The 27804-nt window shown below is 44.7% G+C and overlaps 1 long non-coding RNA gene across 1 annotated transcript in view; it reads right to left on the bottom strand.

Annotated features, from left to right (window-relative positions):
- Positions 1 to 2212: 2212 nt before the first annotated feature.
- Positions 2213 to 27804, bottom strand: part of LOC123460870 — a 31242-nt gene continuing 5650 nt past the window's right edge. The window contains exons 2-3 of the long non-coding RNA XR_006637255.1: positions 5351 to 5611; positions 2213 to 2355 (exon numbers count right to left, since the gene is read on the bottom strand). This is a non-coding gene — a long non-coding RNA (uncharacterized LOC123460870). The remainder of the gene's footprint in view (positions 2356 to 5350; positions 5612 to 27804) is intronic.

Below are 27804 nucleotides of genomic sequence, written 5' to 3'. Positions count from 1 at the left end.
AGGCTAAGTAGGGAGGATGGTGAGGTCAAGGCTAGTGTGGGTGCATATGGGGATCATGCCTCAAAAAATACTAATTAGTGATTGCTCTAGTAAGTATAGTAATTAGTAATAAATACTATTGTTACAATCGTATAATAAAATTATACCTAAAATTGGTACTGCTTGTGCAATACTATAATTGGGTATGCTATGTATTTGAATATTTATTATAATTTGAATTTTATTATAATTGTTAATAGAGTGTGTATATTATTATTATTATTATTATTATTATTATTATTATTATTGCCATCCAGAGGCTCAAACTCAGAGCATTGCACATGCTAGGCCAGCTCTCTACCATTGACCTGCAGGCCCAAACTCAGAAAATAAGTTGTTCTTTTTTTTTTTTTTTTTTTAATCAAAGTAGGTTCCCACTAGCCCAGGCTGACCTAGAACTCACTCTATACCTCCAGGCTGGCCTTGAACTCACAGCATTATTCCTACCTCTGCCTTCCAAGTGCTCAGACTAAAGGTATGAGCCAGCATGCTTGGCTTAGAAAAAACATATTTTTAATGAACTTTTTATTACCTTGCTTATCAAACCCCACAAGCACCTCCAGAGCCCTGGATCATCAATGAACAAATGAGCGAGCTTGGGACTCTGTGGAAAACATGGCAGGGAAGGTTTCCTTCAACCTCCCTTAGTTAGATTTGTTTTTATTGTTGTTATTTGTATTCAAAAACATTTCTACCTTATATAACTTCCAGCTCAGCCACAGGGGCAGGACAAGGCCTTGCACTAAATCTGGAGTTCAATGATTTGATTAGTCTGGGTAGCCAGCAAGCCCCAGGGATCCTTCTATCTCCACCTCTGACATGTGCTACCACGCGTGGCATTTACGTGGGTGCTAGGGACCAGAACTCAGGTTGTCATGCCTGCATGCCAAGCACTACCCACTAAGCAACTTCCCCCAGTCCTGAATGAATATTTTTTAATATTTTTTGTTCATTTTTTATTTATTTATTTGAGAGTGACAGACAGAAAGAAAGACAGATAGAGGGAGAGAGAGAGAATGGGCGCGCCAGGGCTTCCAGCCTCTGCAAACGAACTCCAGACGCGTGCACCCCCTTGTGCATGTGGCTAACGTGGGACCTGGAGAATCGAGCCTCGAACCGGGGTCCTTAGGCTTCACAGGTAAGCGCTTAACCGCTAAGCCATCTCTCCAGCCCTATTTTTTAATTTTTAAAGCTTTTTTTTGTTTGTTTGTTTGTTTGTTTTTCGAGGTAAGGTTTCACTCTGGCCCAGGCTGACCTGGAATTCACTATAGAGTCTCAGGGTGGCCTCGAACTCACGGCGATCCTCCTACCTCTGCCTCCCAAGTGCTGGGATTAAAGGCATGCACCACCACGCCTGGCTAATTTTTAAAGCTTTTTAAAAAATTATTTATTTATTTGACAGAGAGAAAGGACGAGAGAGAGAGAGAGAGAGAATGGGTGTGCCAGGGCCTCTAGCCACTGCAAACGAACTCCAGACACATGCGCCACCTTGTGCATCTGACTAACATAGGTTCTGGGAAATTGAACCTGGGTCCTTTGACTTTGCAGGCAAATGCCTTAATGGCTAAGCCATCCCTCCAGCCTCTGAATGAATCTTTTTTAAAGTGTGCATTTGAGGGAAGCAGACCACTTCCTCACCTAAAGGGAACACCTGACAACATCCAACAAGAGGGACCTGTTTTTGGTTTGATAGTAATTTGGTCTCTACTCATGAATATTCCTCTGTCAGTACCAGTGTCAGGCAGTTATGACATGGACAGGGCATGGCCCTACGAACGAAAATGAGTGGTTTGAGTCTTCCTTTCACACCTCAGCTGTGGGGTCTGGAACAAATGATTTACATCCTCAGGTATGAAACCGTGGGAGAAATGTCTGCCTTCTAAGTTGTTGTGAGGATCAAACAAAGTAATGGATATGAAAATGCCATCAAGGACAAGGCTCTGAACAAGTGAGAGGTGACAATGTTGTTTGTGTTTTGTTTTTTGAGTCTGACTCTGTAGTCCTGGCTACCCTGGAATTCCTTATGTAGACCAGGCTAGCCTCAAACTTGTCATAACCCCTCCTGCCTTTGCTTCCCAAGTGCTGGGATGACAGGCACGATCCACCTCTCCCGTCTCACAGCTACCAAATCTGCTCTGCGACCAGAGACTGCAGCATCGCTCCTTACCCAGCATGGACGAGCATGTAGGAGATAAACCTCCAGGCTTCCTCCCTCTTTTCGGGACGATAGGTAAAGGGGCTTTCCAAGATCCCTGTGTCCAAGGTGATCCACTGTTTCTGAGGCTTCCACACAGCATAGTAAATAAACACAGCCAGCTGTTAGCAAGGATCAAACAGAAATGCTTTTGTTTTATTTTGTATTTTTTGGTTTCTCAAGGTAGGGTCTTACTGTAGCCCAAGCTGATCTGGATTCACTATGTAGTCTCAGTGTGGCCTCAAACTCACGGTAATCCTTCTACCTCTGTCTCCCAAGTGCTGGGATGAAAGGTGTGTGCCACCACACCTGGCTGTTATTTAAAATATTTTTATATAATTGCAAGCAGAGAGAGATAGAAGAGAGACATATAGAGAGAATGGGTGCACCAGGGCCTCCAGCCACTGCAAATGAACTCCAGATGCATGTGCCACTTTGTGCATCTGGCTTTATGTGGGTACTGTGGAATCAAACTCAGTTTGTTAGGCTTTGCGGGCAAGCAACTTAACTGCTGAGCCACCTCTCCGGCCCTATTTTTTAATTTTTTAATTTATTTTTGTTGTTGTTTTATGAAGTAGGGTCTCGATCTAGTTCAAGCTGGCCTGGAATTCACTCTGTAGTCTCAGGCTCCTCCTACCTCTGCCTCTCAAGTGCTGGCATTAAAGGTATGCACCAGCATACCTGGGCTAAAATAAACATCTTGACCAGTAGACTTTTCTCTCCATCATGTGGGAAGGTCTCACCATCAGATGAAATAGTAGGAAAGGGCTGCCTTCCATTTAGGAAGAAAGAACCCATCCACAGATGGCCTCCAATTCAGTCTGCAGCCCTGCTACACTGATCTCTAGCCTGCCAGTTTTCCCTGAAGATTTTGGTTTTTTTTATTTATTTATTTATTTATTTATTTGTTTGTTTGTTTGTTTGAGAGCAACAGAGAAACAGGCAGAGAGAGAGAGAGAGAGAATTCCCTGAAGATTTTGGGGTTGTCAAACCTCCACATGGGTTTAGCCCACTGCTTTACACCTTATTGATTTGTTTTGATCATTCATACATCCCTGATAAGAAAGCTGACCACCAGAGAGATGGCTTAGTGGTTAAGGAACTTGCCTGCAAAGCTTAAGGACTAGAGTTTGATTCCCCTGTGCCCACATAAAGCCAAATGCACAAGGTGGCACATGCATCTGGAGTTCATGTGTAGTGGCTGGAGGCCCTGGAGTGCCCATCCTCTCTGTCCGTCTCTTCTCTCTGCTTGCAAATACATATATGGTGCTGGGATTAAAGACGTGTCTCATCATACCAGGTTAATTTTTTTTTTTTTTTAAGAAAGCTGACATACCAGCACTTGGGAAGCAGAGATAGGTAGATCGCCTTGAGTTCATGGCCACTCTGGGACTACATAGTGAATTCCAGGTCAGTCTGAGCTAGAATGAGACCCTATCTCCACAAACAACAGCAAAAGAGGATTATGTTAGGAACATCCTAATGCCCTTGAAGTCATACTGCATAGGCAACCATGCCTAGCAATTATTTTATGACACCCCAGTGTAGGAGAAAAAGCTTGGTGTTATAAGGCTCAGGAGAAGCCTAGCCCTGGCCCAGTCACTGAGGCACACCTTTGGGTGAGTCATCCTGCTTTACACTTTACAGCCCTCTGAGCTTTACACTCTTTTGGAACTCAAGAGAGCTGATCAGGTCATAGTCTAAAAATGCTGCCCAAAGCAGACATCCTTAGAGGATCCCACTTTTCCCTCTGACATTCCAGGAAGCCCATGGCTCTTCTATGTTTTTTTTTGTTTTTTTTTTTTTTTCAGTTTTTCGAGGTAGAGTCTCACTTTAGCTCAGGCTGACCTGGAATCCACTATGTAGTCTCAGGGTATCCTCAAACTCATGGTCATCCACCTATGTCTGCCTCCCTAGTACTGAGATTAAAGGTGTGCGCCACCACGCCCAGTTCCGTTGCTCTTCTATCTAAGTGGATTCAAGAGAGAAAGCCAATTTACAAAGCCAAGTGAGGTGGCTTCCAACTGTAATCAGGAGACTTACACAAAAGGATTGCAGTCAATTTTAGAGTCAACCTGGGCCACAGAACCAGATCCTATCTCAAAAACAAAAACAAACACACCCAAAATCTAGATAACATAAAAATTCAATTTAGGGCTGGAGAGATGGCTTAGCAGTTAAGGTGTTTGCCTGCAAAGCCAAAGGACCCAAGTTCCATTCCCCAGTTCCCATGTAAAATAGATGCACATGGTGGTACATGTGTCTGGAGTTCATTTGCAACAACTGAAGGTCCTGATGTGCCCATTCTCTCTCTCTCTCTCTCTTTCTCTTTCTCTCCTGCCTCTTTCTCTCTCTCGACTAAATAAAATAAATGAAAAGTCAATTTATAAGGGCTGGAGAGATGGCTTAGCAGTTAAGTGCTTGCCTTTGAAGCCTAAGGATCTTAGTTCGAGGCTCTATTCCCCAGCACCCCCATAAGCCAGATGCACAAAGTGGCGCATACATCTGGAGTTTGTTTGCAGTGGTTGGAAGCCCTGATGCACCCATTACTCTCTCTCTCTCTCTCCCTCTTTCCTTCTTTCTCTGTCTGTCACTCTTATATAAATAAATAAAATGCTTTAAAGTCAGTTTACAGCCCCCATAGGTCTTCAGTTGTTGGGTTTTTTTTTTGTTTTTTTGTTTGTTTTTGTTTTTGGTTTTGGTTTTGGTTTTGGTTTTCTTGGTTTTTGTGGTTTTTCAAGGTAGGGTCTCACTCTAGCCCAGGCTGACCTGGAATTCACTCTGTAGTCCCAGGGTGGCCTCGAACTCAAGGCGATCCTCCCTAGTGCTGGGACTAAAGGTGTGCACCACCATGCTCAGCTGCTTCCTTGGTCTCTAAAGACCCCACGAGCTAAAACGAAATGAAGTGGCCAGAATGGCAGTCACTGCTGAGTAGAATTGTCTGAGGAATGAAACTGAGTAAGGTTGGCACGGCAGCTTTAGGCGTGGGTGGAGGAGGTTTGGTGTGTGCTGTCCTTGTCCTTACTAAGGTCTCTTCTCTAGATGTAGATCTCACTCCCACTTTGCAACTTCTGGTTGCAGCAGACCCCAGCACCGGTCAGCGCCTGTGGAGCTTACCTCGGCCAGGCTGATAGAGATGATGAACAGGGGCGGCGGGAGACAGTTGGCTCTCTCCAGGTATGTTCTCCGAGCTGGTTCAGGAAGCATCCACTTTGAGACAATTCTGTGGACCTTTCTGCTCTTGGGGGGATCTTTACATTCCTCATCCTCTCTCATTTTCTCTTCTAGCTCTTCTTTCCCCTCTCTCTCCATATTCAGATTCACGTTCTCCATCTCCACATCATGAGCGACAGCCATTGTCCTGGGTCCCCCCTCCACCTACGGCATGAACGGCAAAAGAAAACGTGACCCTTTGCTGTCCTAGTGCCCCTGGCAAAGCTACTGCTTTTCCGGGTATTGTCTGTGTGTGTGCATAGAAAGGAGTTAAAGATACCCAAAATGGTCCAAATGCTCGAATGGCCCCAAATAAAGTTTTCACCGTGTTGTTTTGTAATTGTTTTTAAAAAGCATGAAGGGGCTGGAGAGATGGCTTACCAGTTAAGATGCTGGCCAGCTGGGCGTGGTGGCGCATGCCTTTATTCCCAGCACTTGGGAGACAGAGATAGGAGTTCAAGGTCACCCTGAGAATACAGCGTGAATTCCAGGGTCCAGGTCAGCCTGGGCTAGAACGAGACCCTACCTCAAAAAAACAAAACTGAAAAAAAAAAGGGGGGATGTTTGCTGGCAAAGCCAAAAGACCCCAAGTTCGCTTCCCCAGTATCCATGTAAAACTGGATGCACAGGGTGGTGCATGCGTCTAGAGTTCCTTTGCAGTGCCTAGAGGCCCTGGTATGCCCATTCTCTCTCTCTCTAAAAAATAAATAAGGGCTGGAGAAATGGCTTAGTGGTTAAGCGCTTGCCTATGAAGCCTAAGGACCCCAGTTCAAGGCTTGATTCCCCAGGACCCATGTAAGCCAGATGTACAAGGGAGTGCATGCGTCTGGAGTTCATTTGCAGTGGCTGGAGGCCCTGGCATGTCCATTCTCTCTCTGTCTGTCATTCTCAAATAAATAAAATTAAACAAAAAAAATTAATTAAAAAATAAAAATAAATAAATAATTTTAAAACACAAAGGAAAAAATAAATAAAACATTTAACAAAAATAAAGTGTACAATCCAGTATCTGGAAGATATATACAAGGTTCTGCAAACATCACCACAACCTAATTCCAAACCTTTTTCATTACCCACAACCCCCTCCCCATGCCTATTAAGTAGCCACTCCCTGATAAGTCCCTACCCTACCCCCTGGCAACCACTGAACTGCTTCTATGTATTTACCTAGTTTGCATATTTCATATAAATGAATAAGACAATGTGTATTTTCTTTAGTCTGCTTTCTTTCATTTAGCATGTTTTCAAGACTCACTTATATTCCAGCATGAAGTATAATTTTCTTCCTGCAATTTTATTCCAGGAAGAATAATATCGCATGGTAAAGGAATAGCACATTTTGCTTATCCATGCATTTGGTGATCGGTATTGGGTTGTTTCCACCTTTGGGCTATTGTGAAGATCTGCTATGACTACCCCTGTACAGGTGTTTGTTTGGAAGCCTGTTTTCAATTCTTTGGGGCATTTGCCTGTAAGTAGAAATGCTGGCTCATGGTAATTCTATGCCTACTTTGTTAGGAAGCCCTCAGCTGCGATTGTGGGTAGAGATAATGAGAGCAGTTACCTCGTGGCACTGTTGGAGAGATTATTTTAGATAATGTATGTAAATATATGGAAAATAGGCTAGTATCTGGCACATAGTAAATATGCAATGATTATTAGTATTTTTGGCATGGGATAGATGGGGAGATGTGCAGATGGATGGATGGAAGAACTGGATGAGCCCAAAACTGATTTTCACAAGCCATTATTAAGAATCAGATCAAATCCAATTTTTTTTCCAAATGAATCTCATTAGGCAGGATCCTGTGCTGCAAATGGTTATATCCAATGAATTTAAAAATTTAATTCTTTTATTTTTTGATTTATTTACTTATGACAAGTTTCAGGGTATACTTCAGACCAACATTAGTTAGGAAAGATAAAGAAGGTCACTTTATATTGATTAAAGGCACACTCCGACAGGCGGACGTTACAACCCTAAACATGTATGCACCTAACATGGGGGCTCCCAACCCCATCAAACAAACACTGTTAGAACTACAGTCCAGAAAGCCAGGCATGGTGGCGAACACCTTTAATCCCAGCACTTGGGAGGCAGAGATAGGGGGATTGCTATGAGTTCGAGGCCACCCTGAGACTACATAGTGAATTCCAGGTCAACCTGGGCTTGAGCAAAACCCTACCTTGAAAAACCAAAAAAAAAAAAAAAAAAAAAAGGAGGGGGGCGCTAGGAACTAAATAGAGAGTTCTCAAAAGAAGAAATCCAGATGGCATATAAACATCTAAAAAAATGTTCTACATCCCTATCCATCAGGGAAATGCAGATTAAACTACATTGAGATTCCGTCTCACTCTTGTCAGAATGATTACCATCATGAAAACAAATGACCATAAATGCCGGTGAGGATGGGGAAAAAGATGAACCCTTCTACACTGTGGGTAGGAATATAATCTGGGCCAGCTATTGTGGAAATCAGTGTGGAGGTTCCTGAGACAGCTAAAAGTAGGTTTACCATATGACCCAGCTATACCAGTCCTAGGTATATATCCTAAGGACTCATCTCACTACCTTAGAAATATTTGCTCAACCATGTTTATTCCCACTCTGTTCACAATAGCTAGGAAATGGAACCAGCCTAGATGTCCCTCAACTGATGAGTGGATAATGAAGATGTGGCACATTTACACAATGGAGTTCTACTCAGCAATAAAGAAAAATGATATTATGAAATTTGCAGGAAAATGGATGCGTCCGGAAAGGATTAAACTTAGGTAACCCAGGCCTTGAAAGCCAAAGGTCACATGGTCTCTCTTATATGTGGATCCTAGCTACAAATGATTGGACTTCTGTGTGAGTAGGAATAAAACTCAGTAGCAGAGGCCAGTAAGCTAGAAAGGGAATAGAAAGGGAGAGAGGGGGGACTTAATAAGTTGGTATTGTATATATGTAAGTAGAAGAACAGATTAATGGGGGTAAAATGGCCTAAGTGAGGTCAGGGGAAAGATTGAGTAAAGGAAAGATAGAGGCAGGGCTAATCAAAATCTAAGAGGATATAAATAAGTCATGTGGGACCTACTTTTTTGGACAATGGAACACTCAGAAGCCATAGGTTGTTACTACAAAAGTTTCAGTGCCAAGAATGGAATACCTTCCAGTGAGTTGATGGCCAAGGAGGTCCCTGGTGCCCCCAAAACATTACAGGCCATTGCCAAGGCTCTTGGTTTCCCAGCAGGAGTAGATGGTAAGACCCTATTGCTGGAGACTCCACATACTTGGGCTGCAAGGTCACTGAGAAATCCTGCTGGAACTGAGCTGATAACCTCCTCCATGTAGACCAGCTGACAGAAAGCTGGAAGAAGCCATTCTACATGCAGTTCAATGGGAGAGAGAGAAATCACCAGTGGAGATACTCAACAGTGGACACTGCAACCCTTAAATTTGGCCAGCCAGGCCAAATGAGCCAATGGGTGCAATAGTGGCATGTCTATAATGGGGGATACCAACTGCTATCTAATTGGACTGGAGGCCCTCTCCATGGGAGGGAATACATTCCTGATACTGAAAACCTACAACAGGGGTAGTCATGAGCCCTAGAGGTGTAACATTTGCTGCTGTCTGCCTAATGTATATACTGTGCTCACCAAACTGCCTGGTAAACACTTCTCTTAACACTCATACCCATATATTAGTGCTACTCTCACTTTTGGTTAGAGAACCTTCTCTTTTCAGATGGCAGTGATCAGAAAGCTGGTGTGGAGAAAAAATGACGGAGGAGTGCTCAGCACTGCAATATCTCTATCACACCTTCCAAAGCTCAGGGTCCATTGCAGAAGAGGGGGTAGAAAGAATGTAAGAGCCAAAGGAAGGGTAGGACTCCTTACAACATGCTCCTCCAGACACAAAATGGCCTGGATATCCATGACCTCACAGTGCCTGACACTACCTACACAAGACCATCATAATAGGAGAAAAAGATCATGACATCAAAATAAAAGACTGATTGAGATGGGGAGGGGATATGGAGAATGGAGTTTCAAAGGGGAGAGTTGGGGAGGGAGGGAATTACATGGGTAATTGTCTACAATTATGGAAGTTGTCAATAAAAAATAAATTAATTTCAAAAAAAAAGAGGAAACATGGGAAGCCCTTCCTCCCTCATGACCTTCCTGGTAGAAGCATTGCTTGTGTTATGAGTTACCATCCAGCACCCAGAAAAGGCAGGACTGCACTTGTTTTCCTGAACAGTTGTCTACCTTTAAAGAAAGAAAAATCAGGGCTGGAGAGATGGCTTAGCAGTTAAGGCACTTGCATGCAAAGCCAAAGGACCAGGTTTGATTCCCCAGGACCCACGTAAACCATATGCACAAGGTAGCACATGTATCTGGAGTTCATTTGCAGTGGCTAGAGGACCTGGCATGCCCATTCTGTCTCTCCCTGCTTCTCTCTCCCCCTCTCTGCCTCTTTCTCTCTCTCAAATAAATAAATAAATAACATATATTTTTAAAAAAGAAAAGAAAAAAATCAGTGTCAATGTTGCTGGGCTGTACCAAAAAAATAAAAATAAATAAAATAAAACAAAACAAGGGCTGGAGAGATGACTTAGTACTTAAGGCACTTGCCTACAAAGTCTAAGGACTCAGGTTTGATTCCCCAGTACATACACAAACCAGATACACAGGGTGGCACATGTGTCTGGAGTTCGTTTGCAGTGGCTAGAGGCCCTGGAATGCCTATTCTCTCTTTCTCTCTCTCTCTCCCTCTCTCTCTCTCTCTCTCTTATAAATAAATAAATAAAATATTTAAAAATAAAATAAAACAATAAGCTGGGCATAGTGGTACATACCTTTAATCCCAGCACTCAGGAGGCAGAGGTAGAAAGATAGCTGTGAATTCAAGGGCAGCCTGTAACTACTTAGTGAATTCCAGGTCATCCTGCACTAGAACAAGACCCTACCTCAAAAAAACAAAAATAAGTAAATAAACAAATATGCAGTAGAAAAAAAATATCTGGACTGGGATTATGGCTCAGTGGTTAAAGCTACTTGCTTACAAAACCTGCTGACCTAGGTTTGATTTCCCCAGTACCAAAGTAAAACCAGATGCAAAGGGGCTGAAGAGATGCCATAGTGGTTAAGGCACCTGCCTGTGAAGCCCAGTACAGTATGATCTTTCTACACTTCATGCAGCTGGATGTGGCGGCACACACCTTTAGTTCTAGCCCTCAGAAGCTGAGGTTGAGGACTGCCGCTGCAAATGAATTCTAGACACATACACCACCCTGTCAGTCTGGTTGTTATGTCCATACTAGGGAGTCGAATCTAGGCTTTGTGAGCAAGTGTCTTTAGCCCCGAGCCATCTTTCCAGACCTCCCCTAGGATTTCTAAGTACCACATGTTGTGAAAGTGTGCATTTCACGGTGATTTTTTTTTCTAATTTTTTTTTTTTATTTGAGACAGTCAATATGGGTGTGCCAGGACCTCTTACCACTCACTCCACATGTTCTACAGATGCAAGGGCCTCTGTACATCCGGCTTTCTACAGGTACTGGGAGTTTAGCCTGGACCTGCAGGTTTTATAAGCGATTGCCTTTAACCACTGAGCCATCTCCCCAGCTCATTTTGATTGTTTTCTTTTTTTTTTTTTTTTTTAAATAATTTTTTTAAATTTTTATTTATTTATTTATTTATTTGAGAGTGACAGACACAGAGAGAAAGACAGATAGAGGGAGAGGAGAGAATGGGCGCGCCAGGGCTTCCAGCCTCTGCAAACAAACTCCAGACGCGTGCGCCCCCTTGTGCATCTGGCTAACGTGGGACCTGGGGCATGGAGCCTCGAACCGGGGTCCTTAGGCTTCACAGGCAAGCGCTTAACCGCTAAGCCATCTCTCCAGCCCTGTTTTCTTTTTTTGTTTTGTTTTGGTTGTTTTGTTTTGTTTTTTCGTGGTAGGGTCTCACTTTAGCCCAGGCTGACCTGGAACTCACTATGTAGTCTCAGAGTGGCCTTGAACCCACGGTGATCCTCCTACCTGTGCCTCCCAAGTGCTGGGATTAAAGGCGTGCACCACCACGCCCGGCTTATTTTCATCACATCCCTTCCTTCCACGTCATCTCCTTTTTCTTCATCTAGTTCCAAACAGACCTACTCCAAATCCTGGGAATTCCCAAAAGGAAGCTGTAGAAGAGCTATCAAGTAACACCCCAGGGGCAACTGGGATGGGCATTACCATTGTTACCTTTAGGCAACTAGGCAGTCATTAGGAGGCTTGGGGACCTTTGAAGATGGACCCTCAAGGTCTCAAAATCAAATTTGCTTTCTTTAAGACTTAAAACAGCACATGAAGACCCAGCGTGGTGGCAAACATCTTTAATCTCAGCACTCTAGGGGCTGAGATAGGAGGATTGCTGTGAGTTCAAGACCAGCCTGGAACTACAGAGTGAGTTCCAGATCAGCCTGGGCTAGAGTGGAACCCTACCTCAAAAAATGAAAAAGCAGGAAGCACGGTGGCGCACGCCTTTAATCCCAGCACTCAGGAGGCAGTGGTAGGAGGATCGCCATGAGTTGGAGGCCACTCTGAGAATAGAGTGAATTCCAGGTTAGCCTGGGCTAGAGTGAGATCCTACCTCAAAGAAAAAAGAGGGCTGGAGAGATGGCTTAGCGGTTAAGCGCTTGCCTGTGAAGCCTAAGGACCCCGGTTCGAGGCTCGGTTCCCCAGGTCCCACGTTAGCCAGATGCACAAGGGGGCGCACGCATCTGGAGTTCGTTTGCAGAGGCTGGAAGCCCTGGCGTGCCCATTCTCTCTCTCTCCCTCTATCTGTCTTTCTCTCTGTGTCTGTCGCTCTCAATTAAATAAAAATTAAAAAAAAAAAAAAGGAAAAGGAAAAGGAAAAAGAAAAAGAAAGAGAGAAAGGAAAATAAAAGGCAGGGCTAGAGAGATGGCTTAGTGGTTAAGGCGCATGCCTGCGAAGCCTAAGGACCCAGGTTCATGTAAGCCAGATGCACAAGGTGGCATAAGCGCCTGGAATTCATTTGCAGTGGCTGAAGGCCCTGGCGCACTCAGAGACATCTGCCTCTTTCCCTCTCTCCCTCTCAAAAAAAAAAAAAAAAAAAAAGCAGGGCATGGCCGTGCTCATCTTTAATCCCAGCACTCAGGAGGCAGAAGTAGATAGATTGCCATGAGTTCGAGGCCACTGTGAGAATACATAGTGAGTTCCAGGTCAGCCTGGGCTAGAATGAGACCCTACCTCAAGAAACAAAACAAAACCTATCTTTCCTTTCCCATTCCTATATCTTTGGATACCGGCCAGAATTCTAAGCAGACACTCTCCTGGACTTCCTCACTGTTATTTTCAATAAGATTCCTTTGCTTTGCTTTGCTTTACTCGCTCCTCATGTGTGTAATCTTCCGTGGTCCGGAGACAAGGACAGAGTAGTAAGAAAATACCCTACCCCAGGCAGTGCGGTGGGAGATAAGTGCCCCAACAGAAAAGGGGTTTGTGCTCTGAGAACTGGAAGTGCTGAGTTAGGCTTACCTTCCTGCTTCACTTGGCCCAACACCCTCTGGACAACTCTTTTCTTTTTCTTATTTATTGATTTATTTACTTGACAGGGAAAGAGGGAGAGAGAATGGGCATGCCAGGGTCTCCAGCCACTACAAACGAACCCCAGACAAGTGCACCCCCTTGTGCAGCTGGTTAATGTGGGTCCTGGGGAATCGACCTGGGTCCTTTGGCTTTGCAGGTAAATGCCTTAAGTGCTAAGCCATCCTTCCAGCCCTTTTCTTTTATTTATGTGAGAGAGCAAGTGTGCGTATAAGAGAGAGAAAATTGCCACACCAGGGCCTCAGCCACTGCAATCAAACTCCAGGCGCATGCGCCCCTTGTGTGCATGTGCAACCTTGCACATGTGGCTTATGTAGGACCTGGAGAGTCAAACATGAGTCCTTAGGCTTCGCAGGCATCACCTTAACCGCTAAGCCATCTCTCTACCGTTTATTTGTTTGTTTGTTTTTTGGAGTTTTTTTTTCCAGGTAGGATCTCACTCTGGCCCAGGCTGACCTGGGATTCACTATGTATTCTCAGGCTGGCCTCAAACTCACAGTGATCCTCCTACCTCTGCCTCCCAAGTGCTGGGATTACAGCACAGCCAATCACAACCTTTTGGTAGAAGATGCTCTTGGTCATTGACCTCTGTTGTATCCTAGCTGCAGTCAAACAAACAGGCTTTAAATATCTGAGCTGATTTTTCACACAGCTGGTCTCACCCACTCATCAGTACTAGGCAGGCTCCTCCCTGGGCTGAGTCCAGCCTTGATGTGGCCAGGGAGTCGAGCAGTCTGCTCAGGGTGTACCCCTAGCTGCCCAGCTAGTCGTGGTGGGAGGCTTTTGGTGGCATTGCTAGGCAACCTGGGTAGTTGGTGAGGCCAAGTATTGGGCTTCTGGACCATAGAGATTAACAGCCTCCTTCATAGCACTGCAAGCTGTCATTATCCCTGGTCTAGAGCCCGCAGCAGTCTCTGCGGTCATGGTCTGAAAGGATGCATTTTTAGCTACAGAAATGAAGAACTGGCTTTTCAATATTATAGGTTTGTGGCTGTGGTTGTTTTCTTTCTGCTCCATCTCTGAGGACACTTGGAAAAAAAATAGGCAAAAGTTTTAAAAACAAACAAAAAAATATGCCTTCACAACACCACCATCACCCCCCGCCATTTCCAAGAGTTTCCCGTTTTCTGGTGGTGAAGCCCACTAGCTCTTGCAATTGTAGTTGTCTTGAGGACAACTGAGGTGGAGACCCTGTGCTTCGGCTCCCTGAGGCCTCCCCATGGCTCACGGGGTGTTCAAAGCTCCTTCCCTGAACTCCACTGCTGGGATGGTGAGCTTCAGGGTGGGGGAACCAGACATCCTCATCTCTCACCCTCGCAGTCTACAGGATCCCTTCCACTCACATCACCTGGGTGGATACTCCTATCCACTCCGTGAGGCAAACGTTGTTATTATTCCCATGTTACCGATGGACAGCTAGAGCAGGCGGGACACCCGTCATTGCCTACATAGCAACAGCCAACAGGAGCACAAGTCCAGTTCTCTGAGACCACATCCTGGCTCTCTCCACTATGTCCCACTGTTCGCTCACAGAGCTACTTGACACATCACATAGATGCATGCAGCTCATTAAATATTAACAATCCTGACAATAATGTGCCATGCTGAGCTGGATGTGGTGGGTCGTGCCTATAATCCCAGCACTTCAGAAGCAGGAGGATCATTGAAAGTTCAAGACCTGGTCTACACAGAAAAATCCTGTCTTAAAAAAACCAATACAGGGCTGGAGAGATGGCTTAGCGGTTAAGCGCTCGCCTGTGAAGCCTAAGGACCCCAGTTCGAGGCTCGGTTCCCCAGGTCCCACGTTAGCCAGATGCACAAGGGGGTGCACGCGTCTGGAGTTCGTTTGCAGAGGCTGGAAGCCCTGGCGCGCCCATTCTCTCTCTCTCTCCCTCTATCTGTCTTTCTCTCTGTCTCTGTCACTCTCAAATAAATAAATAAAATATTTAAAAAAATGTTTATAAAAAAAAAGTAACAGGTTTCATTTATAAAAAAAAAAAAAAAAACCAATACAGCTGGGCATGGTGGCGCACGCCTCTAATCCCGGCACTCGGGAGGCAGACGTAGGAGGATCACCAAGAATTCAAGGCCACCCTGACACTACATAGTCAGCCTGGGCTAGAGCAAAATCCTACCTCGAAAAGAAAAATAAAAAACAAACAGGGCTAGAGACATTGCCCAGTGGCTAAGGTGCTTTCCTACAAAGCCTAATGACCCAGGTTTAATTCCCCAGTGCCCACATAAAGCCAGAGGCACAAAGTGGCACATGCATCTGGAGTTCATTTGTGGTGGCTATAGGCCCTGGCATGCCCATTCTCTCTGTTGTCTCTTCTCACTCTCTGCTTGCAAATAAATAAATAAATAACTTAAAAAAAAAAAAAAACATGCACAGAGAGGAGGGGCGTGGTGACACACACCTTTAATTCCAGCACTCAGGAGGCAGAGGTAGGAGGATCACTATGAGTTCAAGGCTACCCTGACTACATAGTGAATTCCAAGTCAGCCTGAGCTAGAGCAAGACCCTACCTCAGAAAACCAAAACAAATAAACAAAAAAAAAAACATGCACAGAGAGAGAGAGACAATGCTATAGAAGACACAGGGGGATGGAGAGATGGCTTAGCGGTTAAGCGCTTGCCTATGAAGCCTAAGGACCCCGGTTCGAGGCTCGATTCCCCAGGACCCAAGTTAGCCAGATGCACAAGGGGGCGTGCGCATCTGGAGTTTGTTTGCAGTGGCTGGAGGCCCTGGCGTGCCCATTCTCTCTCTCTCTCTCTCTCCCTCTTTCTCTCTGTCTGTTGCTCTCAAATAAATAAATACAATAAACAAAAAAAAATTTTAAAAAGAAGACACAGGGACTCCCTCCAGTACCTTATACTACCCTCCATATGTCATCATCATCATCCTCACTGATCATGACTGAACTCTTAAAGCTGTTTTGTCTACACGAAGATATACAGTCCTGAGTCAGGTGTGGTGGCACAGTCTTTTTGTTTTTTTAAGAAGTAAACCAAGCCGGGCGTGGTGGCGCACACTTTTAATCCCAGCACTTGGGAGGCAGAGGTAGGAGGATCGCCGTGAGTTCAAGGCCACCCTGAGACTCCATAGTGAATTCCAGGTCAGCCTGGGCTAGAATGAGACCCTACCTCGAAAAACCAAAAAAAAAAAAAAAAAGAAGTAAACCAAATTAAATTTATTCTATGAATATGAATAAACAATTTAAAATGTGAAAGTGAACCTCTGCTTCCACATGAAGAAATAAACAGAATAAAGTGTAAAATCACCTCAACAAATGCAAAGTATAAAGATAAATACTAATTTTAATCCAAGGTAAAATTTTCATCATTCTATTAATATAAAGGTACTTCATTTTAACTAAAGGTCACACACAGAATTCTATAGCAAATATTAAGTCTAATGTGAAATGTCCAGAGCCATCTTCTTGATTTCTGGAAGCAGACAAGGAAGTAGGTCATCACCTTCCAATTCCACACTGAAGGCACTCTCCAGAACTTTAAGGGGAAAAAGTAAAGCCGTAAGGACTTAAACAAAAGAGTAAAGTATTATACATAGGTAAAAACATCATGTGAGAGTAAGATCCAATACAGTAAATAAACTATTAGAAATAGTATGCAAATAAGCCCTAGTCCTAGCAATGAAGCCAACATTTAAGATTTTTTTTTTATTTTGTTGTTTTTATTTATTTATTTGAGAGTGACACACAGAGGAAGAGGCAAATAGAGACAGACAGAGAGAGAGAGAGAGAGAGAGAGAAAGAATGGGCGCACCAGGGCCTCCAGCCACTGCAAACGAACTCTAGACGCGTGCGCCCCCTTGTGCATCTGGCTAATGTGGGACCTGGGGAATCGAGCCTCAAATCAGAGTCCTTAGGCATCACAGGGAAGCACTTAACCGCTAAGCCATCTCTCCAGCCCTAAGAATGGTTTTATTTCTACATGCTAATAAAAATGGTTAGGAAACATTTAAAAATTTGTGTTATTTATGAAATTTATGAAACACCACATATATCAGAATAAATTGGACTGTTTATTTATACAATACCCGTCTGAGAACAATTAAGGAGACACTGAATGGCAGTGTATAGGTGGCACAGCCTTTAGTCCTAGTGCTTGGGAGGATCACCATGAGCTCCAGGCCAGTCTGGGGGTACAAAGTGAGTTAGTTCTATTATCAGTCTGATCTAGAGTGAGACCCTGTTCTTTTTTGTTTGTTTGTTCATTTTTGTTTTTGCTTTTTGAGGTAGGGTCTTGCTCTAGCCCAGGCTGACCTGGAACTCACAATGTAGTCTCAGGGTGGCCTCGAACTCACAGCAATTCTCCTACCTCTGCCTCCAGAGTGCTGGGATTAAAGGCATGTGCCACCATGCTGGTGAGACCCTCTCTTGGAAAACAGAAACAACAAATGCAGAGTAGAAAAATTTCCCAAAGCACGCATGCTATCTAAGTGAGTGGATAGAGCTAGCCCAAAAGAACCCAGGGCTAAGGAAAACTGTGACCTTGAATTATTTTCTCTCTAATTCAAGGAACTGGCTCTGATGAACATCAGGATACCACTTTAGTCTCTCTCTTTTTTTTAAATTTTCACAATTTTTATTAACATTTTCCATAATTATAAAAAATATCCCATGGTCAGGCTCTTTTTATTTAAGAGTGAGAAGGATGTAGATTAAAAAGAGAGAGAGAGAGAGAATGGGCATACCAGAAACTCTAGCCATTGCAAATGAACTCCAGATGCATGTGCCACTTTGTGCATCTGGCTATACATGAGAACTGGGGTATTGAACCCAGGTCCTTAGGTTTTGCAGACAAACACCTTAATTGCTGAGCCAGTTCCCCAGCCCCATTTCAATCTCTTTATGAGATGAAGTCATTATTTCTGTGAGGAAATCTGTAGATATTCTTCCAAAAATAATGTTTTCACTATCTCATTTACCATAGTTTTTTGTTGTTTTCACTATCTCATTTACAATAGTTTTTTGTTGTTGTTGTTGTTTTGGATTTTTTTTGAGGTAGGATCTCATTCTAGCCCAGACTGGCCTGATTTACTATGTAGTCCCAGGCTGGCCTGGAACTCATGGCAATTCTCCTATCTCTGCCTTCCAAGTGCTGGGACTAAAGGCATGTGCCATCATACCAGGCTAGTTCCTTTTTTTTGTTTCTTTAAAAATATTGTTAAGGGGTTGGAGGGATGGCTTAGTGCTTGCCTGCAAAGCCAAAGGATCCAGGTTCAATTCCTCAAGATCCAGATAAGCCAGATGCACAAGATGACACAAGCAAAAGGTTGCACACACACACAAGGTGGTGCATGTAGATGGAGTTCGACTGCAGTGGCTGGAGGCCCTGGAGCAGCACTTGCCTGCAAAGCCCAAGGAGCCATGTTCAACTCTCCAGGTCCCAATGCAAGGTGACACAAGTGTGCAATGTCACACACATGCACTAGGTGGCATATGTATCTGGAGTTCAATTTTAGTGGCTAGAGGCCCTGGCAGACCAATTCTCTCTCTCTCTCTCTCTCTCATTCTCACATTAAAATAAAAGGCCAATCCCTTGGGCTTGCCTCAAAAAACAACAAAATATTTTTTCATTGGGCTAGAAAGGTGGCTAAGTGGTTAAAGGAGGTTTCTTGCAAACCTTAATGGCCCAGATTCAATTTCCCAGTACCCACTTAAAGCCAGATACTGAGTGGCACATGCTTCTGCAGTTTGTTTGCAACTACAGGGGGCCCTGGCATGCCCATTCTCTCTCTCTCTGTCTCTCTCTCTCCAACTAAATAAATCAATAGTTTTTTTTTTAATTTTTAAAATATTTTTAATGTATTTGAGAGAGAGAGAGTATGGGCATGCCAGGGCCTCCTGCTGCTGCAAACTAACTCTAGAAGCATGAATCCATATTTTTTCCAGGCAGGCTCTCATGTAGCCCAGGCTGGCCTGAAACTCCCTATTAGCCTAGGGTGACCATGAATCCTCTTGAGTTTCAAGTGCTGACATTACAGACATGTGCTGCAATGTTCCGTCACAGTGGCCCACTGACTAAGCAGTTGTCCCAGCTTGCACAGGTCTAGATGTTTCTTGGGATGTGGGACAGTCCTGAACAAACCAGGGATATATATGATTTTTGTTTAATTTTGTTTTGTCAAGGTAGGGTCTTTAGCCCAGCCTGAGCTGGAATTCACTACATAGTCTCAGGCTAGCCTGAACTCACAGCAACCCTCCTACCTCTGCCTCCTTCCTGAGTGCTGGGATTAAAAGCGTGCACCACCACGCCTGGCCAAGAGTTCACTTCACTCTTCATGCTGCCTCTCAGCTGACGTGATGCCCGTGTTTCCCTACCAGCAGGAAACATCCCCTTGAGACAGTTGCTGAAATAAACCCTTTCCTTCCACATGCTGCTTTTGATTGGGTGCTTTGCCCCAGCAGTGAGAAAGTAACTACTAAGGAGGTTAAGCCAGTGTTCCTACCACATTGCCTATGGTTTCTAATCCTAGCTTTACATCAGAATCATCTGAGGGTCTTGTCTGTCTGAGTTCACGCCAGCCCAATAGAATAAGAGTCTCTGAAACCAGGGACTGGGTATCTGAGCATTGGGAGGGATTTTTGTTTGTTTCTGTTTTGTTTTTCAAGGTAGGGTCTGGTTCTAGCTCAGGCTAACCTGGAGTTCGCTATGTAGTCTTAGGGTGGCCTCAAACTCACAGTGATCCTCCTACCTCTGCCTACCAAGTGCTGGGATTAAAGGTGTGCGCCACCACGCCCAGTTTAAGACTTTTTTTTTTTTTTAATTTTATTTATTTATTTATTTGAGAGCTACAGACACAGAGAGAAAGACAGATAGAGGGAGAGAGAGAGAATGGGTTTTTTGTTTTTTTTGAGGTAAGGTCTCACTGTAGTTCAGGCTGACCTGGAATTCACTACGTAGTCTTAAGGTAACCTTGAACTGATGGTGATCTTCCTACCTCTGCCTTCCAAGCACTGGGATTAAAGGTATGTGCCACCACGCCTGGCTCCAGTTTAACATTTTTTATTTTGTTTTTTCAAGGATCTCCCTCTAGCTCAGGCTGACCTGACACTCTGTAGTCCTAGGATGGCCTCTAACACACAGGGATCCTCCTACCTCTGCCTCCCAAATGCTGGAATTAAAGGTGTGAGCCACCTCACCTGGCTGCATTAGGATTTTTTTTTTTAATACTTGAGAGAAAGAGGACAAAAAGAGAAAAACTAAATAAATAAACAATAAAAATAAAGGAAAAGAGGTAGAGAGCGGAACTATGGGTACACTGGGGCCAGTTGCCACTGCAAGCAAATTCCAGACCCATGTGCATTTTGTGCGTCTAGCTTTATGCAGGTCCTGGGGAATCAAGCCCAGGCTGGCAGGCTTTGCAAGCAAGCACTTTTAACCACTGAGCCATCTCTCCAGCATCACATTAGGATTTTGTAATAAGCATCTAAGAAAAAAATAAGCTCTTGTCGTAGAGATTTGCATTCAGAGTTCTTGTGCAGGAATCTGTGTGCATGTTCTCTTTGGGAATCTTATGTGTATAATTTTTTTGGTATCCATTTAATGCTTACATATGTGTGCTTTTATTGGATGGGCACCCCTAAATCTTTTACATGTTAGGCTCTGGAAACATATTGAAGAAAGAGGGGTAGGGGATCACCTCCTGTTCTCTAGAACCTTCCCACTTAGTGGAGAGCAAAGACCCTAAATTGCTGTAGAACAGTGTACTATGACTTAAATTAAAAAGTGGTGGCTGGAGAGATGGATTAGTAGTTAAGGCATTTGCCTGCAAAGCCAAAGGATCCCGGTTTGATTCCCCAGGACCCAAGTAAGCCCGATGCACAAGGGGGCACATGCATCTGGAGTCCATTTGCAGCAGCGCTGGAGGCCCTAGTGTGCCCATTCTCTCTCTCTCTCTCCCTCTCCCTCCCTCTCTCTCTCTCTCTCTCCCTCTCTCTGCCTCTTTCTCTCAAATAAATAAGTAAAATTTTAAAAATAATATATTAAAAAGATAAATTAAAATGTGAGGGCTGGAGAGATGGCTCAGCAGTTAAAGTCACTTGTTCACAAGACTTGATGGCCTGGGTACAATTCCACAGTACCCACATAAGCACATGCATCTGGAGTTCATTTACAGCAGCAGGAGGCCTTGGAGCATCCCCCCCCACCCCGCCCTTGTCTCTCTTTCTTTCTTTCTTTCTCAAAAAATAAATGAATAAAAAATGTCTTAAAAAGCTGGGTGTGGTGGCATACGCCTTTAATCCCACCACTTGGCAGGCAGAGGTAGGATTGCTGTGAGTTCAAGACCACCCTGAGATTACATAACAAATTCCAGGCCAGCCTGAGCTAGTGACCCTATCTCGAAAAAAAAAAAAAAAGTAAATTAGCCGGTTGTAATTCCAGCACTTAAAAGGAAGAGGCAGGAGGACTGCCATGAGTTCAAGGCCAGCCTGAGACTACATAATAAATTCTAGGTCAGCCTGGGCTATACAGCCAGACCCTACTTTAAAAAAAAAAATTGAGTCAGCACCATCAGAGTGGTTTGTCCGTCTAGTTCCGAAAGCCCTAAAGATAGAGCACAGTTGTCATTCTTCCCGTAAGTCATAGAGCTGGTTTCCTTTCTTTTAATCACAGGGCCAGCCCTGTGACTGGTTTTGGCCAATGCTATGTGGCGGCAGTCATACTGGGTACCTTCCAAGGCTAGGCGTTAAGAGGTAGGAGCGGGGCCGCTCAGTTGGAGAAGTGCGTTTCCTGAAACTGCCCACACTCAAATCTCCAGAACTCAGCTCCACAGCTGAGCATGGCTGTACACACCTTCCATCCCAGTCCCACAAAGGGGAGCAGAGACCAGAGAGTTGTCCAGGCTTGCCAAAAGCAACAAGCTCCCATATCAGTGAGAGACTCTGGCTTAAACAATAATGAGCAGACGAGGGCTAGAGGGATGGCTTAGCAGCTAAGGCGTTTGCCTGCAAAGCCAAAGGACCCAGGTTTGATTCCCTAGGGCCTATGTAAGCCAGATGCACAAGGTGGCACATGCATCTGGAGTTCGTTTACAATAACTGAAGACCCTGGCATGCCCATTCTTTCCCTCCTCCCTTCCCCTATCTGCCTCTTTCTTTCTCTCTCTCTCAAACAAAAAGCTTATGGGACAAAATTACCAGTCATGTAATTATTCTTTATTTAAAAAAAGAATGAGCCAGGCATTGTTGTACAAGCCTTTAATCCCAGCACTTGGGAGTCAGAGGCAGGAGGATCGCTGTGAGTTGGAGGCCACCCTGAGGCTACATAGTGAATTCCAGGTCAGCTTGGGTAAGAGTGAAACCCTACCTCGAAAATTACTATTAAAAAAAGGATAAGTAGAAGAGCCATGGAATGGGACACCCTACAGTTTGCTCTGGCCACTTGTAAGCAAGCGCATGGGACACCATAGGGCACGCACATATGCATACACCACACCCCACACACACCACCTTACATACACACAAGTGAGCGAGCGAGCGAGCAAGAGAGAGAGAGAGGTGGGTCTTCTTGGAATGCCCTCTCTTTGAAGCCTGACTCTGGAATGGTAAGGCTGACTACCCTGAGACCACCACGCTCGGCAGACAATCACATTTCCCACACACAGACAAGAGGCCAGGAAGAACAACTTGGCACCAGACCAATGAATGTCGCCTTCTTGGATCTCCATAGACAACAGCCAAGTGGTTGATACCCCCCAGCTGATCACACACACACACAGAAAGTATCCAACCCTACCCAGATGCCTGACCTACCGAAGAAAATGGTAGTTATGTTAAACCGCTTCACTCGGGAGTGATTTGTTACGTAGCAACCAACATCAGAACCAAAGGACAGAACGGCATCTCATACCACAGACTTGGGTCATTAGAGAGTAAGATTGCGCCTCCCTCTTGAAGTAGCCTTGCAAATTAGCCTCCCCCTCCATTCCCACTCCCGCCTGCCCTACAAAGCGAAACCAGTAATCCAAGCACATCAACTCTTCAAAAAAGCCTTCAGTAAGGGTCCAAGATGATGGGCTGGAGAGAGAGCTTAGCGGTTAAGCGCTTGCCTGTGAAGCCTAAGGACCCCAGTTCGAGGCTTGATTCCCCAGGGCCCACGTAAGCCAGATGCACAAGGTGGTGTATGCATCTGGACTGGCACACCCATTCTCTCTCTGTTTGCCTCTTTCTCTCTGTGTCTGTCTGTTGCTATCAAATAAATAAAATAAGAACAAAAATATTTTTTTAAAAAAGGACCAAAGATGAAACTCAATGGCAGGGCATTTGCCTGGCAAACACCAGGCCCTGAGTTCCACCCTTCACCCTGCCAAAAGCCTTCAGTGGTTTCCACCTTCTTCAGGATAAGTACTGTGACTGATAAGGTCTGGTCTGACCTGGTTCCTGCCATCTTTATAAGACGCAGGCTCTCTCCCAGCCACATTGCTGCCATAGACTTCTTCCAGCTTCTGTAACACAGCTGGCTCCTAAGTGCCTCTAAGTCACGGCACTTGCTGTTCCTGCTAGCTCGCCACCCCTACCCATCTTTCTCTCTCTCTCTCTCTCTCTCTCTCTCTCTCTCTCTCTCTCTCTCACACACACACACACACACACACACACACACACACACACGTATCATACAACTGGAGCTGGGAAGCCTCCTCTGCCCACGCCTTCCCCCACCCCCATACTCAAGCACATTTTCCTGCTTCCTGGCTCTCCAAACACTTATCATATCTAAAAATATTTAGTTTATTTATTGTCTGTCTCTCTACTAGTTCCAGAAAAGTCAGATTTCTCTATTCCTTGTTCTGTGTACACCCCAGTATCTACCATAGTATCTTGCACACAACAGTGACTCAGTCAGTGCTGCAGGAACCTTCAAGTTCGAACAAGAAACCCTCCTGTTTCCTTTCCCACAGGATCCTGGACGCCCTGACATCCTGGCGGTTGTGAAGGCAGAAGAGTGACTCGGAAGCTCGTTTCACAGCCGTGTAGTCTGGTATGGCTTGTGGGTTGAGTTCAAACAGGGCTGAATTCTACTGTTTTCTTCCTTCTCCTGCGATTTTTTTTTTTTTTTTTTTTTTTTTGCAGGATCTAAGGCTGACCTTGAACTCACAGGGATCCTCCTACCTCTGCCTCCCCAGTGCTGAGATTAAAAATGTGCCACCACATCTGACCCATCTCCCTTGAAAGACAGCAATAACCCAAGGGCTAAAGGGAGATAAGTGTGAAGCTCTGAGCTGCTGGTGTAGCAACTGCTATTACTGTTCTTGAGAGAGTTTTCTTTCTTTTTTCTTTTTCTTTTCTTTTTCTTTTTCTTAAGGCAGGGTCTACTCTAGCCCAGGCTAATCTGGAACTCACTCTGTAGTCCCAGGTTGGCCTTGATCATCCTCTGCCTCCTGAGTCTGGAATTAAAGGTATATGCCACCATGCCCCAAGCTCCTAATGCATTTTTAAATAACTAAAATTAGGGCTGAGGACTTAACTTAGTAGAGGGTATTTGCCTAGTATCCATGACACCCTGGTTCCATCCTCAACACCTCATATACCTGTACATGGCAGTGCACACCTGTAATCCTAGCATTCAAGAGGTAGAGGTAGGAAGAACAGAAGTTCAAGGTCACCCTAGACTGCATAGTGAGTTCAAGGCCAGCTGAGGGCTACACACAATCCTACCTTGAGCCAGGCATAATGGTGCACGACTTTAATCCCAGCACTCAGAAGGCAGAGGTAGGAGGATTGCCATGAAGTCAGGGCCACCCTGAGATGACATAATGAGTTCCAGGTCAGCCTAGACTAGAGCTAGACCCTACTTAGAAAAACAAAAACAAAACCAAACCAAAATCCTACCTCAAAAACACAGAAAAATATAGCCAGGTGTGGTGGCACACACCTTTAATCCCAGAACTTGGGAGGCAGAGGTAGGAGGATCACCATGAGTTTGAGGCTAGCCTGAGGCTACATAGTGAATTCTAGGTCAGCCTGGGCTAGAATGAAACTCTGCTTCAAACCACCTCCCCCCACAAAAGAAACTAAAATTATTTTCTACAAGTTAAAACCAGTTCTAGGATGAGTTTTCTGATATAGAGTTTATTAAAGGCATGCTTTAACCTTAAATATCTATCTCTTCTTCTTTTTCTTCTTCTTCTCCTTCCTCCTCTTCCCCTTCTTCTTCTCCTTGTTCTTCTTCTCCTCCTTCTCCTCCTCCTCCTCTTCCTTCTCCTCCTCCTTCTTCTTCTTCTTTTCAAGATAGGGTCTTGCTCTGACTTGGAATTCACTATGTAGGCTCATGATGGCCTCAAACTCATGGCAATCCTCCAACCTCTGCCTCCCCAGCACTTGGGAGGCAGAGGTAGAAGGATTATTATGGGTTCAAGGACACTCTGGGACTACATATGATATAAGTATAACCAGTCTACTAAATCATGTTTCTTTATTTACTTGCAAGCAAAAAAAGACAGAGAGAGAAAAAGAAAATGGGCACACCAGAGTCTCTAGCCACTGCAAACCAACTCCAGATGCATGTACCACTCTGTGCATCTGGCTTTACATGGGTGCTGGGGAATCAAGCCTGTGCCAGCAGGCTTTGCAAGCAAACTCCTTTAAGCACAGAGTCAACTCCCCAGCCCCTTCCCCCTTTATTGTTATTTTGTTGTTGAGACAGAATTCCAGGCTGGTCTCAGACTCACTATGTAGCTAAAGATAGCATTGAAGTTCCGATCCTCCTACCTCTACCTCACGAGTGCTGGGATTAGAGGCGTGTGCCACCATGCCCGGTTGTCCAGGACTTCATGCATGCTCAGCAAGCTGTCTATGAACTGAGTTACATCTCTGACCTCATCTCTTACCATTCCTCTCCATTTCACTCTATAATGTGGCTATACTGAGCCCAGGCAGGTCCATCTCTAACTCTGTATGTGCTCAACCTCCTCGTGAGCTCTTGCCCTCCTGTTTAGAACATGCTTCCCCTCCCAACTTGTTCTCCTGGGTGCAGTCTGGGGTTTGTGTTGTTGTTTGTTTTGTTTTGTTTTGTTTTGTTTTGTTTTGAGGTAGGGTCTCTGTATAGCTCTAGCTGATCTGGAACTCACTCAGTAGTCCAGGCTGGCCTAGAACTCACAGCGATCCTCCTACATCAACCTCCCTCATGCTGGGAGTATAGGCTGAGCCACCTTGCCTGGCTCCTTGACAGTCTTTTTTTTTTTTTTTTTTTTTTTTTTTATTTATATTATTTGAGAGTGACAGAGAGAGAGAGAAAGAGGCAGAGAGAAAGAGAGAGAGAATGGGCGCGCCAGGGCTTCCAGCCTCTGTAAACGAACTCCAGACGCGTGCGTCCTTGTGCATCTGGCTAACGTCTTACCCCTCTACCCTTTACACCTCCTCTGCAAAGCCCTGCTAAGCATCTGAGTGGAGGCCACACAGCGGGAACAAAGTAGACTTCGCAGAATTGAAGTCCCTCCTACGCCTCAGCAAGCTCGTGTCCAGGTATCGTCTTTATATTGTAGCTGCTTCTTTCACGAGACCGGGAGGATCCTGAAGACAGAACTTCTGTTTGGCCCCTTTTGAGTCCCATGACAGTCCATGGAATGCCTCATTAATACTGGTCAGCTTTCTTTACTCACTAAATTATAAAATAAATAAGTATCAAAAAATACATTACTCTGGGCTGGAGAGATGGTTTAGCGGTTAAGGCACTTGCCCACAAAGCCAGAGGACCCAGGTTCGATTCCCCAGGATCCATGTAAGCCAGATGTACAAGGGGTGCATGCATCTGGAGTTCATTTGCAGTGGCTGGAAGCCCTGGTGTGCCCCCCTCATTCTCTCTCTCAAAATAAATTTTAAAAAATTAATTTAAAAAATACGTAACTCATTGACACATTTTTTTAAATAAATATTTTTTATATTTTTTTGTTCATTTTTTATTTATTTGAGAGCGACAGACACAGAGAGAAAGACAGAGGGACAGAGAGAGAATGGGCGCGCCAGGGCTTCCAGCCTCTGCAGACGAACTCCAGACGCGTGCGCCCCCTTGTGCATCTGGCTAACGTGGGACCTGGGGAACCGAGCCTCGAACCAGGGTCCTTAGGCTTCACAGGCAAGCGCTTAACCGCTAAGCCATCTCTCCAGCCCTCACTGACACATTTTTGTTTTGGAGTCAGGCCCTCACTCTAGCTCAGGCTGACCTGGAACTCAATTTGTAGCCCAGGCTGGCCCTTGAATGCATGTTCACCCTTCTTCAGCTTTCCAAGTTCTGGGATTACAGGTTGTTCGGATCCACTGAGCATTTTTATATCAGGTGCTGCTTATATAACTAAGAAATAACAGACATGATTCCCACCCTCTTGGTTTCTGTGAGGTGTTATGTTTTGGTTTTGTTGAATCAGGGTCTTGCTATGTAGCCCAAGATGGCCTGGAGCTTGCCGAAATCCACCTGCCTCAGCCTTCCAAGTGCTGGGATTACAGACACGTACCACTACACACAGCTGATTGCTGCCCTCTTCAAACCTTTCGGTCTCATGAGACAGATAAGACACTTAATTGAAGAAATTAATTAATTAACATGAAGGAATCAGAGGAGTGTGCTCCTCCCACCTGCATGAAGCGGCCAAAGCAGAAAAGGCACAGGAAGAGAAAAGCCTGTGACTAGGTAGAGAACAAGGACTCCCTCCTTTGGGCCTTGCTGTAACAGAGACCTTGAAAGACAAGGGGTTGAGCTGAGAGCACAGAGTCTGGTCTGTAAAATTCGCAGT

Source organism: Jaculus jaculus, chromosome 5 (genome assembly GCF_020740685.1).
Source record: "Jaculus jaculus isolate mJacJac1 chromosome 5, mJacJac1.mat.Y.cur, whole genome shotgun sequence".
NCBI lineage: Eukaryota > Metazoa > Chordata > Mammalia > Rodentia > Dipodidae > Jaculus > Jaculus jaculus.
The sequence above is the reverse complement of the archived record's forward strand: the minus strand, read 5'-3'. Positions and strand labels throughout refer to the sequence as shown.